Source organism: Cryptomeria japonica, chromosome 11 (assembly GCF_030272615.1).
Source record: "Cryptomeria japonica chromosome 11, Sugi_1.0, whole genome shotgun sequence".
Lineage (NCBI taxonomy): Eukaryota > Viridiplantae > Streptophyta > Pinopsida > Cupressales > Cupressaceae > Cryptomeria > Cryptomeria japonica.
This window is the reverse complement of record NC_081415.1, coordinates 46948038-46964872: the sequence shown is the minus strand read 5'-3', so window position 1 is coordinate 46964872 and position 16835 is coordinate 46948038. Positions and strand designations below refer to the sequence as shown.

At 31.1% G+C, this 16835-nt stretch overlaps 1 pseudogene; it reads left to right on the top strand.

The window, feature by feature from the left end:
- The first annotated feature begins 521 nt into the window (after positions 1–521).
- On the top strand, positions 522–16107 carry LOC131076764 (ABC transporter G family member 35-like; annotated as a pseudogene).
- Positions 16108–16835: the final 728 nt, after the last annotated feature.

The following is a 16835-nucleotide window of genomic DNA, read 5'->3' as shown; positions in this document are numbered from 1 at the left end:
CAGAAGAATATCCTATCTTCTATCGGAATGCAGAGAGATATTCTGTGCTATGAACAATTATTGTTTCTACATTTTGATAGCTCTTCCGATTCAGTTAAATAATTTAAAATTGATTAACAGTGATTATTGCAATTATAAATACAAAGCTCCATGCAAATTTTTGTAGAGCAATAATGCCATAAAAGGGAATGAACATGGGCAGTTGTCTCAGAATCCTTTAAGCGCATTCTGTTGATTTCTACAACTGGCCAGCAGTTGCTTTCCATTACTTGAAAAAAATCAGCAGAGAGGACTGAATTTAGTATTAGTGTTGAAAAATGGCTGAGAGAGTGTGTAGAGAAGTGTTTAAGTCACGTAGAGATGAATTGGGTGTTGTGGGAATGGTGAGAAATAGTAGTGTGAGTTTCAGTAGCAGTGGGGATGCGCAAGATGACGAGGAGGCAGCCAACCCAAAAGTTGCAAGCGATAAGAGGATCAAATCTTCCATAATGAAAGGTGGCAAAGTCATAAACAGTCATGTTATGGATGTGGGTGATCTCAAGCCTTTGGAGAGGCACACGCTGGTTGAGAAAATGATGAGGGAAATAGATAATGACAGTGAAAAGTTCCTTCTGAAACTCAGGAGGAGGCTAGACAAGTAAGTGGCAAAACATTTTCTATCTAAATAGTAAATTAATTATTTAAGGAGTTAATTATTTCAATAATTATTTAAGAAGTAAAATGTAATGAGATAAGTTCATTAACAAAATTTCAATTTCTCTTATGTTTTAGTCAAATTATAATGACAGCATAAAAATGGATGTAAAGATTCATTTTTTTATAAGGATAAGGATCATAATATACAATAAAAATTAAATTATATATATATATATATATTGATGGGTTCATCTTATAGGGTGAGAGTTAAATGGTGTTGGTGTTTTAGCTACCAAAGTTCAAATCATTGTGATTGATTGCAAGCTTGTGTTTTGGACATATTTTTTTGGTCTATATGTTAATTTGTCAAACATTATAGATTAAAATATTTAATATAATAAGAGAATGATAGTGAAAAGTTCCTTCTGAAACTAAGGAGGAGGCTAGACAAGTAAGTAGTAAAATATTTTCTATCTAAATACTAAATTAATTATTTCAATAATTATTTAATAATTATTTAAGGAGTAAAATGTAATGAGATAAGTGTGTTAACAAAATTTCTTTTATGTTCTAGACAAATTATCATGACAACATAAAAATGGATGTAAAGATTCATTTCTTTATAAGGATAAGGATCATAATATAAAATAAAAATAAATTATACATATACATATACATATACATATACATATACATATACATATACATAGACACATACATACATACATACATACATACATACATATACATATACATATACATATACATATACATATACATATACATATACATATACATATACATATACATATACATATATATATATATATACATATGTGTGTGTGTGTATGTATATATATAGATGTACACACACACACAATATATATATGTGTGTGTGTGTGTGTGTGTGTGTATGTATACATATATATACACATACATACATACATATATATATGTGTGTGTGTGTGTGTGTGTGTGTGTGTATGTATGTATATATATATATGTATGTATGTATGTATGTGTGTATGTGTATATATATGTATACACATACATATACACACACACACATATATATATGTGTGTGTGTGTGTGTAGATGTATGTATATACATATGCATATGTATACACACACACATCTGTATATGTATATGTATATGTGTATGTATATATATGAGAGTTAAATGGTGTTGTTGTTTTAGCTATCAAAGTTCAAATCATTGTTATTGATTGCAAGCTTGTGTTTTGGACATATTTTTTTTGTCTTATATGTTAATTTGTCAATCATTATAGATCAAAATATTTAATATAATAATAAATGTACAATTACCAATTAATAATTTGTATAAATATTTTTCACTTTCGATGTATCTGAGCTTTCCTCTTTGTAATAGTACTATTGCTACTTTGATGTGAGGCCTCCTTTCAGGCTCTCGTTGGTTGTACTCTCTTTTTTGATCTCTCTATTTTTAATATAAAAAAAAAAATTCCTAATATTTTTAATAAATCAATTTACTTGTTTAAACTAATATATCTAAAAAATAGATAAAGAAATAAATTTTTTAGTCTTGTCATTTTTATTTCAAGGTATCTTAATACAATAATAAACACAACATTAATAGGTAATAATAAATATAAATATGTAAAAAAAAATAAAAAATTTACCGGCTTAGCCACTTTTATCCAAAAAAAATTAAAAAAAAAATATAAATACATAAAATAATTTTTGTTTTTTATTATTTTAAAAATGCCATTTTCCCCTTAAAACACTTTTTATTTATTTTAATTACAATTACAAGTTGTTGTCTAAATCAAAACATTTTTCTATATTAATAAACTAATTTGAAGTGAAAAAATAACTTTATATATTTTTTTAATTCAATTGAATATATTAAACTAATAAATCTCTTATTAGTTAAAATTAAAAATGTGAATTGAAATGTTTATTTATTTTTTAAATTATAGAAAAATAACTTTTAAAAGTAATTGAAAAAGTTGTATAGTTCAATAAATTAAAAAAAATAGAAAATTATCTCATAATATAAGGACATGGAATAAATAATTCATAAAATAATAGTTAAAAGATATAATAAATATATCAATGAAAAAAATCTCTTAATAACATCTATACAATTTTTATATTTATTTTATTTATTAAAATACTTTAAATTTTTAGCATCCAAAAAATTATAAAAAAATAAAATACATTCAATTTTAAATAAAAAATTATTGATAAAAAATAACAAGATTATAAGAACTATATTTTAGAAAAATAAATAATAAGAAATTTATTTCACAAAGAAAAACTAAAATGATAAGAATGCAAAGGAGAAAAATACATCAATTCCTAAACTTTTATTATTTAATCTCAAACTTTTATTTGTTATACAGTGTGGGTTTAGAGTTGCCTACAGTAGAAATGAGATACCAAAACTTGACTGTGAATGCACATTGCCACATCGGTTTCAGAGCTCTTCCAACACTTTGGAATACTGCAACAAATATTTTGCAGGTATAATAATAAAGCCACACACTTCAATTCTTCTATTATTCAGTAATTTGCTGTACTATTTGTGCTTGAAAATGATTTGCTCTTATTAATCTTGGAGCTTTGCTACAACAAAACTATTTTTATTGGGTATTACAATTTGATTGGGTTTCATTGACTGATTGGAATACTATTGTTCGATGTTTTTGTTTGAACCTAGGGTGTTCTGGAAATGGTGCATCTTTCTCCATCCAAGAAAGAAAAAATTACTATACTAAAAGATGTTAGCGGTGTCATCAAGCCTTCAAGGTAACTAATTTGTGAATATCCGTACAAACTTCTTTCAAACTGTCAGAGAGATTGCATTCTTTTCTTACCAGTTTGCAATCACTTCCATTACACCCATCAAATGAATTCATGCCTTTTAACATCAGAGATCCATACAGAACACAAAGTTGCTTCACAAATATGATATAGGGTCACCCTTTATGACAAATTACTTATTTAAAATTACAAATATGAGGCAGGATCACTCTTCTGTTAGGTCCACCAGGGTGTGGGAAGACAACTTTGCTCAAGGCTCTTGCTGGAATGTTGAATCCAACATTGAAGGTCATTATTATTATGAAGTTTCATTAATTTATGCGTATAGAAATGGTTAAGTACAAGCCAAGTAACACATTTAGGATTCTTGATTGGTAAAAACTCTGCATTTGATTCAATTGTTTTCAATCAATTTGTAATGTTTATTGAGACAGGTAACAGGCAATATCTCATATAACGGATTCGAACTCAATGAATTTGTCCCTCAAAAGACGTCAGCTTATATCAGCCAATATGATTTACATATTGCGGAGATGACTGTTAGAGAAACATTTGATTTCTCAGCTCGTTGCCAAGGAGTGGGTAGCAGACAGGGTATGTAGCTGTTATCATTTTGATTTCATTTATGTAGTTATAATTTGTAGAGGCTCATTTTATTATTCATTCTAAATGCAGAACTGCTCTTGGAAATTGAAAAAAGAGAAAAAGAAGCTGGGATTCTTCCAGAGGCCGATATAGAAACGTACATGAAAGTGAGAACTCATTAACACTGTCCTATTTAAAATGTGGTTAACAGATAGGAGGCTACATGTGATTTTGCTGGTTTTCTCTTTTCTATACATTTTATCACCAAAATGTTCCTTTGCCTTTTTCAGGCTGTTGCAATCAAGGGTTTGAAAGGAAATCTGCAAACAGATTATATTTTGAAGGTGAAAAGCTTAATTTTTTGTGTCTTCTTTGCAGAGAAATACTACGTGATCGTGCAAACGTTGATAAAAAGTATTATCTAGTCTGGTATTCATAATTATTCTCGTATTCTTTAAACATCTCTACTCTATACTTTGGAACATATAGCCTCCATGCTGTATAGATTTTCTTGGGATTTAGTTATTTCCCTGTTCATCTTTTGCAGTCTAACCCCTTATTTCTGGATCTCATCGCTTTGTCCAAGATTCTTTTGCGAGAAACTACTAGCATGCGTGTTGTAGAATCATTTCTCAAACGATCCATCGTTTTCACTAAATCGTGATGTATATTTAATTTTGTAAGGGTGAGTTAACATTGTCCATCATCTTTGTGACAACAATGTGGTCTATAGGATCTCCTCTTGCATCAAAAGGTGATCTCAGGAATAGAAAACATCATTTTCTTCTTTTTTTATCATTTCTAGATTTGTTCTTTTTTATCAGGTCGAGTCTCTCTGTCCTCATACTCCAAGGCAATCTTGGAGATCAAAAGCGCCTAATCTTTATTTCTCTTAACGAGCTTATCTGAGATTTCATCACCAAGGAAATAAACTAAACCCTCGTGTTTAAGGATACACAAATTGGATGCGTCTATTCTGGCTCCAAAATTACAGTACGGATTGACTAACATGCATGTTAGTCGCGCGTTTTACACTGTCGATTTTGCAATTAATGGCTTTGATTGACTAACCTGTCGCTAACACGCTGTACGAAAGATCTGTTTTTAAAGCCAGATTAGCTTCAGCCACACAAATTTGGGAGAGAATCAAAAGCCTCTCATTAGAGGACATTTGACACTAGTCCAATCATACAAAAAATTTATAAAATTAGACCTCATACATCTTTGGATATATCAAGGACATCACCTAACAACCTTGTAAATATCCTACATAGAAAACATAAAATAATGTTTAATTGTAATGGATTGATAAGCGTTAACCTCGGTAAGTCTCAACCTATGCCCCTAGAAATAGGTTTGTAGTTCATGTATTCTCTCACTCATACCATTAAGTAATCTTAGGTAATAAAAAGATGGCTACTGCCTCATCGATCCTCATCGCTATCTTTCGCAATCTTCTTCAACTATATATATTTGAACATATAGCCTCCATGCTCACAAAAGCACATCAATCCTCGAAAATTGATCTAATCCACATGTCGCTATGCTACTAGAAATGCAATCAGTCGAGAACAAAAATCTCTGCAGTTTTTAAGGCTTCTTCTCTACCTTCTTCGAGAGTTAGGATTACTAATGTCCATTTTGTTTATGCAGGCGAATAGAGACCAAGATAGAATTAAGTACGACATTAATTTATTCCATGCCATGCGTATTCATACAGTTCATTATTCATTATTTAATATGCTGCTGTCATATGAATATTCATTAATTAAGGAATTTCTTGTCATATAAAATTAAATATGTATGTGAGAGTCTTTGATTAATAGTGTAAATTTTTTTATAATAAATATGATTTTTTTAAATGTATATGTATATATAATCTGTATCTTATACGTGTTTATACACCCAATCTCTAGATATACAACACAGGCCTGGAAAAAAAACTTCAAATCTAACTACAAATAATTACCATTTTAACCTTTCGAATTTCACATTGCAAAAATCAGATAAGTGCTCTTATACCATAATAAAATTTAGAGATTGAAACTGCATTTTGAAACATCATCATGATTAGAGATGGAAATATTAAAAACTATATAATGTATTCAATATACATACACTGAATCTGATTTTGTCCATTGCATTACAATTCCTTATTTTATTTTTTCTGGTATAAAACCACCTATAAAAATAATTACTTCATTTGTCATTTATCTAACCTATTTTAAAAATATAAAAAATTATCTAACCTATGTACTAACTATATACTAATAATGTAAGATAAAACCAACAATTCTCAGGTTTACTATTCATGACTATCCTGTTAATCTTTGAAATATCTCTATTCTATGCTTGTTATTATGTTTACAATCTTCATTACTCTTGTTGTAGGTCCTTGGTTTGGATAGCTGTGCAGACATCATGATTGGTAATGCCATGGTAAGAGGAATTTCCGGTGGGCAGAAGAAAAGGGTAACGACTGGTAATGAGTGTGATTCTACCTCTCGATTAGTTTGTTCGTAGGTCAAGATATTATTATTTAGCATGTCAATGTAACTGCTATCCATTCCATCTCCAGGGGAACTTATTGTATCTCCGATAAAAACTCTGTTAATGGATGACATATCAACTGGCTTGGACAGCTCCACTACGTTCCAGATTGTCAAGTACCTTCAGCAATTTGTGCACATCATGGAGGCAACGGTACTGATATCACTCCTCCAGCCAGCACCTGAGACATTTGATCTATTTGATGACATCATATTAATGTCAGAAGGGCAGATTGTGTATCATGGCCCCCGTGAACTTGTACTTGACTTCTTTGAGAATTGTGGCTTCAAGTGCCCCGATCGTAAGGGCACTGCAGACTTTCTCCAAGAGGTAAATATTTCACTACATCCATTATAGGTATTTTCATTAGTGTTATCAGATTTCTACAAAATATTTATTTGTTATTTCTATAATTTATGTAAATATTTATTTATTATTTTTATATTTGATTGTGTATGAAATATTTACATTAACATTTTAAATCACACTTTATGATCTAATATCTGTAAAAAATTTTCATGATTTAGCATCACACTCAGTATGACAAGTACTTATGTGAAGACATTGTGCAGGTTATTTCGAGAAAGGATCAAGAAAAATATCGGATTGATAAGGAAAAGCCTTATAAATATGTTACAGCAGAGCAATTTTCAGAGAATTTCAAAGAGTCTCATGTTGGACAGGATCTGTCAAATGAACTTCTGAGGCGTTATGACAAGTCCAAAAGCCAGAAGGCATCTTTGTCGAGTTGTTTAAGGCATGCTTTAACCGAGATTGGCTGCTAATAAAACGGAACTCATTTGTTTATCTTTTCAAGACAATCCAGGTGAGCTATCTCGTCCTGATAGTCCAAGTTATTGATTGGAATAAACAACTAATTCATCTATGAACCAATCCTTCATTGCAGCTTGTTATACTTGCATTCATCACAATGACAGTATTCCTTTGGAAACACATGGAAACGCAACTTGATCTTGGAAGTTATCTTCATGGGGCTCTTTTCTTTTCAATCGTCGTCATGATGTTCAATAGCTTTCAAGAAGTACCCCTGACATTGTCACGGCTTCCAGTGTTTTTCAAACAAAGGGACCTCTACTTCTTCCCAGCATGGGCTTACACTCTTCCGGGATTTCTTTTGAAGATCCCACACTCACTTTTAGAATCGTTTATTTGGACCTCAATGACTTATTATGTGATTGGTTACTCCCCAGAAGTGGGCAGGTCTGTATCATAAGGATTCTTTTACCCTTCATTTACATTCCAAGAGATCATCTATCTAATAATGAAATACCAACCTTCTCTCTATCATTGGGCATGAATGTTATGATATCTTCTAAGATTCCGTTTTTAATTTTTTGGCAGGCCTCACATGATTTCTTAGCCAAACCCCATTTATTCCAAAACATTATCGTATCAAAATGAGATATCATTTAACAAGTTTATGAGAGTTGATAAGATTGTCATTTCTTTGTACATCCAAGAGAGCTTCAAGAAACCATTTACATACATCGATGGTTGCCATTAACATTATCATCATAGTATATTATATTTTTGAGACTTGTTTAGGGTTTATCTATTCTAAATCACTTTAATTAATAGCAATCCATCGAGCACTTTTCACTTTCTTCTTTTCTTCCTTTCCTAAATTATTCTTTGACATGAAAATTGCTAAGATTTCATTTTGACATTATCAAAAACTTATTCTTTTTAATCATTTACTCAATATAGGTTTTTTCGCCAGTTTCTTATGTTCTTTGCTATACATCAAATGGCAAGCTCATTGTTCCGTGCTCTTGCTGGAATTTGTCGAACCATGGTCATTGCTAACACTGGAGCTTCACTAACAATAATGATCAGCTTGGTGCTTAGTGGATACATAATTCCACGGCGTATGTTCATCATTTCTTCAATGCATACCATTTAGATGTTAACAAGTATTGACGATGCTTTTCTATGCAAGAGTATCGACAAAATAATTTGATTTGAATATGATGGTTCATGTTGCAGCTTCAATTCCAAAATGGATGCGATGGGCATATTGGATATCACCTTTGTCTTATGGAGAAACTGCAGTTACAGTCAATGAATTTCTTGCTCCACGTTGGAGAAAGGTGATATATATGAGATTTTATTGTTTGCAATATAGAAAATGTTAGCATTTTGTACTCTCAAAGGTGATATATATGAGATTTTATTGTTTGCAAAATGTTAGCATTTTGTACTCTCAATTCTTGTTGTTTCCACTTCCAAAAGCACATTCTATTGAGTAATCTTTGCATTTTGTCTACTTAATTTTTTATTGTCTTCAATTGTAAAGGTAGACGACTTATGAAAAATCATAGGCAACACATCAATATTCTCACCAGCCAGTTCAGCCTTCCAATTATTGTTGGTGGTAACTCAATGTGACAAGCTACACTAATAATCTTCTACAAAATTTTATTTGAACCATATATAGTTTTTAAAAAACAAAATTATTACTTAAGAAAAATTTATTTATATGATTACAATCTCAATAAAAACTACTTACTTCTTCAAATCTTTCTTTATGAAAGTGTTGATCAGCTTGTTATTTCATTTGATTTTGTGTCATGGTAAAAAATAAAATAAAATATAAAAACCTAAAAGTACCAATCTTTCATGATTCATGTCTAACTTTCAATGTTTATGTGATAGATGTACAGTTTCTCTTTATACAACAAGGAGTCTCCCTTTTTTAAGTAAACTAATCTAAATTGCTTAGATCATTCTACAACTATTGAATGACATTATATCTAGCAATAATTTTTACACTAATTTTTTCTTAAATTTAATGTACTTTTAATATTAAAATAGAAAATAATAATACCTTATCCTTCTTATCCTTTTTGATAATAAATCAGCCATCATATTTCCATTTCCTTTCTTATAAATGATCTCAATGTCATATCCTAACATGTTAATAACACATTTATGTTAATCCTTTAAATGAATAATTTTTATTTCATAAAAACATAATATTCTATCATGATTTTTCTTTACTTTAAATTATATACCCATAACATATTACCTCTATTATTTGACTACATAACTCATATTTCTACATGAGAATTACTTCTATACCATTGTTTAAAGTATCATAAGGAAAAATGGTGAAGTGTGGAGTGTTTAGAATTAAAGAAAAAAATATTACTCACCCTATTCTACGAGAAATTGTATTATATTATGGACTGATAAAGTGTACATACCCTACCCCCTTGTGGGATTTGAACTTGTGACCTCTTATTCAAGAGCACAAGTTCTCCACCACTAGACCAACTCAAGCTATACAATATAAAAAAGTTTTATTTAATTGGTTTAATAAATTGAAATTTATAGGGATGCTAGCCATTAGACTCCAAAAATAATGTCAAATATCTATATGAAAATTGAAAATATTAGACATCATAATTTATAGTCTCCCACGAATAGCTTAATACTATGGAAATTATTAGAACTAAATATCCCACCACCTATGATAAGTACTTGAAACTCTAGAGATGAATAGACAAACCAAATTAGGTATATAACTAATTTACTATTGATGAAGTTAAATACTACTTGAGTCAATTAATACTATCACCTTCTCTTTTATAAAAAATCCCACTACCTTAAATATTTTTGAAATGATGGGGCTTGATAGTACATAGAAATGTATACTTTGTTATGTTCCTTCCACTTCTTCTCTTATCTCCTATCATCCTCTTTCCAAATTTTTATATAATTATGTTGTTGACTATACTATCATAATGAGAGCATCTCTCTTTTAATATACTCTCTTCAGTTTTTTGTGCATACAATTTGGTAGCCAAAGGAATTGATAATGTTAGATTTATTTTACCTCTTATATTTAAAAATAATATATGAGCTCTTGGAAGTAAAGAATTAGTTCAATAATTTTTTTTTCTTTTCAAGAATTGGTTGAAGAAGGATAATCTCACAATAATGGTTTACAAATATGGTACATCCTGAATGTTGCTTGAAATCACATATTTTTTTAGAAAATATAATGATTTAATCCTTGAGAGGTCCCATTTGAAGGATAATTGACTAGGGTTAGATCAAACCCTCTTAGATCAAACCACCTTGGATGGAACCTCTCAGGTCTTAAATCATATCTAAAATGGAGTCTTTTTTGAGCATATCAAAATTTTGATAAATAATCACTTTTATTGTACCTTTTGGTTGGTCAAATGAATTCATTTAGAATGTTCATTTTGTAAGTATGTAGTCCTTATTATAAGCTCTCCAAAAATTATAATTTTGAATATATTTAATTTTCTTGATATATTTATATTTTCATCTCTTGTAAATGTAGGTTTTTCATTCAACATTAATGTCTTTATTTCATACATTTGGAAAAATAGGAAAATAGAGAAAAAAGTTGTAAAAAATATCTTTATCCCCGTTATTGATATCCTCATTTCAAGACAAAAGGACTAAGTTAATTCAAATGCATACAAAAAAGGTTATGCATGACATCATAGACCTCTATCCAAATTATAATTACTTTGACTTAAAAAATTAACTAAAAAAGATATATGAAACAACAAAGTATGAAAACATATCCATACACTAGATATTGGTGTGACAAATCTGTATTTTAAAAATTAGAGTTTTATTCTTTCTATACAAAATTTTATTCATAATGTCATAAACTTCACTTCTAAAAAATGTAGATTATTGTAAAAAAATAAGTTATTAATAGTTTTGTAAAAATATGGAAAATTTATTTCTATTTAAAAAAATATATATTTAAAATTTATAGAAAAATCTCACAAATCAGTAGCTTGCTTCATCTTCAAATTCTTATTGGTTTAGCTATTACAAGTGTTAGAAAGTGAAGATCTAGTGCAAAATGTTGATTTCAATGTCAAGCTCGGTCAAGTTTATAAACATTGTAGTCAATTTTATCATCATGTTGACTTTTTTTACTTGTGACAGGCAACTTTTCAAAACACGAGTATGGGTGTAAATTTGCTAAAGAATCGGGGTCTTTTCGATGACAATGAATTTTATTGGATAGACTTTGGATGCTTGATAGGATTTTCTCTATTATTCTTCTTGGGATACACCCTTTCTCTGAAATATTTGAATCGTAAGTTTGACAACCAAAAGGTTTGTTGCACAACCTAAAATATAAGATTTTACATTACAAATGGTATTGTACTTATTTTGGATGATATTATAATTTAAGCAGCATTCAGGCACTCACAAGCTGTGATTTCTAGAGAAAAGCTATCTCATATACCAGATAGTCTTGAAGATAAAAATGTTGGTTTGAACAATAAATCAAACCCAATGACAATGTCCAAAATTGAAGCGAAAAGTACAGGTGACAAATTTGTTTTTTCTTTTTTGCATTTACTTTTAGTGATAGAATATTTGCATGTATTTTTTCAAAATATAAAAAAGATATCATATGTATTTTTATTGATATTTTTATTTGAATCAATGATGGCATCAAAATCACCGGGGCTTCAAGGACTTGACACAATGCAAACTATAAATCATGAATATTTTCAAGGTGGTTACAGTAGAGATTATAAATAGTGTAATAGAGTATAAATAATTATTCTTTGTATTTTAAGGATTTGGTGCAATAGAGAGTACAAATCGTATGTAAACAACCATATTTTCAATTACAAACAATAAGTCCAACTTCTTAAGAGAATAGTTAATCTTCCACAAAACTCATAGAATACAAGATAAATCTAGAATATCAACTCTACACATAAAATAAGTTAAAATTACTAACTACAAGAACGATTACTACAATATCAAATAGACCCCAGACCCTTGAATAATCTCATATTACATTATGCAAAAATGAATTGATACTTTCCTACGAAAATAATTTCACCTTTTAGTATGTTGGTTACTAATATATTTGCTCCAAATAAGTAGTGATAACATAAGACACTAATTGTCAGTGGGCACTTTAGATTATATATACAGATATAAGATTCAATAGCTTTATTTTACACAAAATAATAAATATACAGCCTAGGGAGCAGAATTTAACTCTATGAATTTTGTACTATCATTTTTATTAAATCATAAATCTAATTCTAATTGACTAAACTATATATATATACGCAAAAATTAATGTAGAAATTTAGTATACTTCAACCTTATATAAACATTAAAATCTTAGTGACTAAAGGGAGTTAATTGGGCATTAGTTCTCCAAATAGTGCAATTCTTTACACACCAAGATTGCCATTCTACGTCGAATATGTCTGACTTTATTTTTTATTTTAATATTTGCAGATGAGTTGAATGTGCAACATATGACAAGAGCACTTGATAGATTGAAAAGGAGTCAAGAGGGCTCCCATTCTGCTATTTCCATGGAAGAAAAACGTGGAATGATATTAGATTTCCAGCCATCAGTAGTCTCTTTTCAAAATGTCCATTATTACGTTGACATGCCTGTGGTAAGAGTTAAGCTGAAACTCAGAGAAGTCATCATTTACATGATATTGAATTTTTCTACAACCGGTGAACATTTCCATCAATTTTGTTACAGGAAATGCAAAAGGAGGGAGTGAAGGAGAAAAGACTTCATTTGCTGAGAAATGTAACAGGAGCTTTCAGGCCAGCAGTTATGACAGCTTTAATGGGTGTGAGTGGAGCAGGAAAGACGACACTGCTGGATGTCCTTTCAGGACGAAAGACTGGAGGTTATATTGAGGGAGACATACGAATCTCAGGATTCCCAAAAGTGCAACAAACATTTGCCCGAATATCAGGTTACTGTGAGCAGAACGACATCCACTCTCCACAAGTTACAGTGTATGAGTCGCTGCTTTATTCAGCTTGGTTACGCCTTGCACCTGAAATAGATTTGAAGACCAAGAAGGTACAAAATCTATGCAAACAAGTCACCAGTAAGAAGCTTTTCTATATTCTTCTATGCAGAGCAGAACTCTATCTTTTGGGTCTCTATGGTGCTTTTCTGACAATGAGTTTATCTCTTTACAGCATTTTGTGAACGAAGTCATGGAGCTAGTTGAATTACACAATTTGAAAGATGCACTTGTAGGCAGTCCTGGTGTTAGCGGTTTATCTACAGAGCAACGCAAAAGATTGACAATTGCAGTGGAGCTTGTTGCAAATCCTTCAATCATATTCATGGATGAGCCCACCTCAGGTTTAGATGCTCGGGCTGCTGCTATAGTAATGCGCGCAGTCCGGAATACGGTGGATACGGGACGTACAGTAGTTTGCACTATTCACCAGCCAAGTATTGAGATTTTTGAAGCATTTGATGAGGTAATTGCATGGGGTATGACATTTGGGGATGGTAGATTCATCTAGATGTGTAGTCTAATTCAGGTGAAATTTTCATTCATTGCAGTTGTTATTAATGAAGCGGGGAGGTGAAATCATTTATGCTGGTGCATTGGGCCATCAATCAAAAAATGTAGTAGAGTATTTTGAGGTAGAAAAAATCTCCAAATACCAAGAAATTATGGTTTTGCTTAGGCATCCTTTATGACCAAATTCTGAGGTAAGTTTTGAGTAATGTTGGTTTAATTTTCTTGAAGGCTATTCCGGGTGTTCCCAAGATAAGGGATGGGTATAATCCTGCAACATGGATGTTAGAGGTAACCTCTGTGGCTGCTGAGCACAAACTTGGTAGAAATTTCGCTGAGATCTACAGAGAATCAAATCGTTTTAGGTAACTGCAGAAGAGGGTCGTTGCAACAGTGCATTTCGAACCTCTTTATCCTCCATCTCGGTTTGAATCTTTTAATTATTTTCAAATACTAAAATATAGCATTTTGTACAGGCAAAATTTTCATCTAGTTAAGGAGTTAAGTACCCCTGTTTCTGATGCCAAGGATCTTTACTTCCCAACTCAGTATGCTCAGAATCCTTGGAAACAATTTACATGCTGTTTTTGGAAGCAGTTTTGGACATATTGGAGAAGTCCTGGTTACAATTTGCTCCGTTTTGCTTTCACTTTTATCTCAGGATTGTTCTTTGGTATCATCTACTGGCAACAAGGGACAAAAATGTAAGACGATATGACATGACGTTGGAGTTGAATTATCTTTTCACTATAAAATATGGCACTCTATAATTCACATAGGAATATTAGAATTTCAGTGTTGTATTAACTTATAGTAAGCAATATCTGTGTGTTTGTTGGAATTCAAATCCTTAATTATTAAGATTCAAGTATAATTAAATAAAGAGAATTTGCATATACTGAATTTTTACAACAGAGACAGCGAACAAGACCTGTTCATGATGATGGGAGCCATGTATGCTGCAAATATATTCCTAGGAATAAATAATTGCGCCTCTGTGCAACCTGTTGTCGGTGTAGAGCGCCAGGTTTTCTATAGAGAAAAAGCGGCTGGAATGTATTCTGGTAGTGTATATGCTTGGGCACAGGTAATTGAGTAAAGTTCCTAATATTAGTAATTCCAGAAATATTTTACAATGTTTTCCCTTAAAGTAGCATTATTTTGCAAATTAAATCCAGGAGCATTAACTCAGAGCCACAAGCAGAACATTTTCATATAGAGTCATAATGAAGCAATGAACTAGAAAGCCAAAGACTAAGAGTAAACTTGCTACTGGGGAAAAACTTGATAGGGTTTTGTATGTTACCTTTGTTCTACAAAAATCAAAGTTAAGCTTTTCCTTGAATTCAACAAAGCTTTTCCAATAGAGCAGACTACCAATCTGAGCTAACTAGACAACTTTTAGTATTCGCTGTTACATTGATTTCAAATGTTTGATTTTAGTTTCTTTTTTGTTGCAGGTTGCAGTAGAATTCCCATATACCCTTCTCCAAGCAATAATCTATGGCATTCTCACATATTCTATGATGGGCTACCATTGGTCGGCCTATAAATTTGTGTGGTACCTATTTGTGACCCTATGCACTTTTCTCTATTTCACATACTACGGGATGCTGACAGTTTCAATCAGTCCGAATGCTCAAGTTGCATCTATTCTTGCATCTGCATTTTATGCTATCTTTAATCTCTTCTCGGGTTTCGTCGTACCAAGAACTGTGAGTGTGCTGAACCCTAAATGCATTCATAAAAGATTACAAGATTTCAAACGCAGAAATATATAAATGTACCCAGAGCCATTAAGACATGTATGAATTTACATTGCATTTATCTACTGTTCTCTAGACTTACTAGTAGCAGCTGACTATATATTTCCACGGTCATTCTACTGATGATAAATCTGTGGGAAATATAATTGCAGCAAATTCCTGGTTGGTGGGTATGGTACTACTGGATTTGCCCAACATCCTGGACTCTGAATGGTCTCATAACTTCTCAATATGGAGATATGACAAAGCAGATTAGAATTAATGGCAAATCTCAGCAATCAGTAGAAGACATTTTGGAAGATTATTTTGGATTTCACCGTGACATGTTGGGTATTGTGGCTGCAGTTTTGATGATTTTCCCTCTATTTTTTGCAATCATGTTTGCTGTTGGCATCACCAGATTCAATTTTCAGAAACGATGACAATAATATCTGAAACAAGAAGCATCCGTTTGGAGAAATTTTGCTGGATACATTTGATACTATTTCCTATCTCAGCCTACCACCTATATACTTTAGGACATATTATTATTACTTAGCATATAACATAAATGATATTTCACTTTAAACTTGATTGTGGAGCAATGATGATTAGGAACGACGAGGTTCTAGTGGTAGTGGATGGCCTATATATTAAAATTCCATGCACATCTTATTGTTGATAAAAGTGCTGCTGCCACTGTCTATCAGATTGTGTCTAATTTACTTTGTTTAACTTTTGTTGTCTATCGTAATGGTTGTACATTTTAAGTTCACAGAATTACTTTTGGTCCCACATGGACACTAAAATAACTACATTCGCTTTGTCTATGTAAACTGTAACAATAGATATCTCAACATCTCTGGCAGAAACAAGTCATCACCTATTGAAACCGATTTAAGTTACTGTAGTTTCTGAAAACAGTCGTCACCCTTAACCAGCTGATTAAATCTACATGAAAACAGAGGAAAAAGATAACAAGAATAAAAAATACTGTGATACATTCATTCATAGATATAGAGGCAGGAAATTTCTGATATACTGATGAACTGTATCGGTTACAAAACAGTTATTGACTTTTTCCTTGCAAAAACAATACAAAAGCTACATACAAATAGAGTTCGAAACCTCTAAAAATAGAGCATGAATGCCTCGAAACAGGGCATGGCTA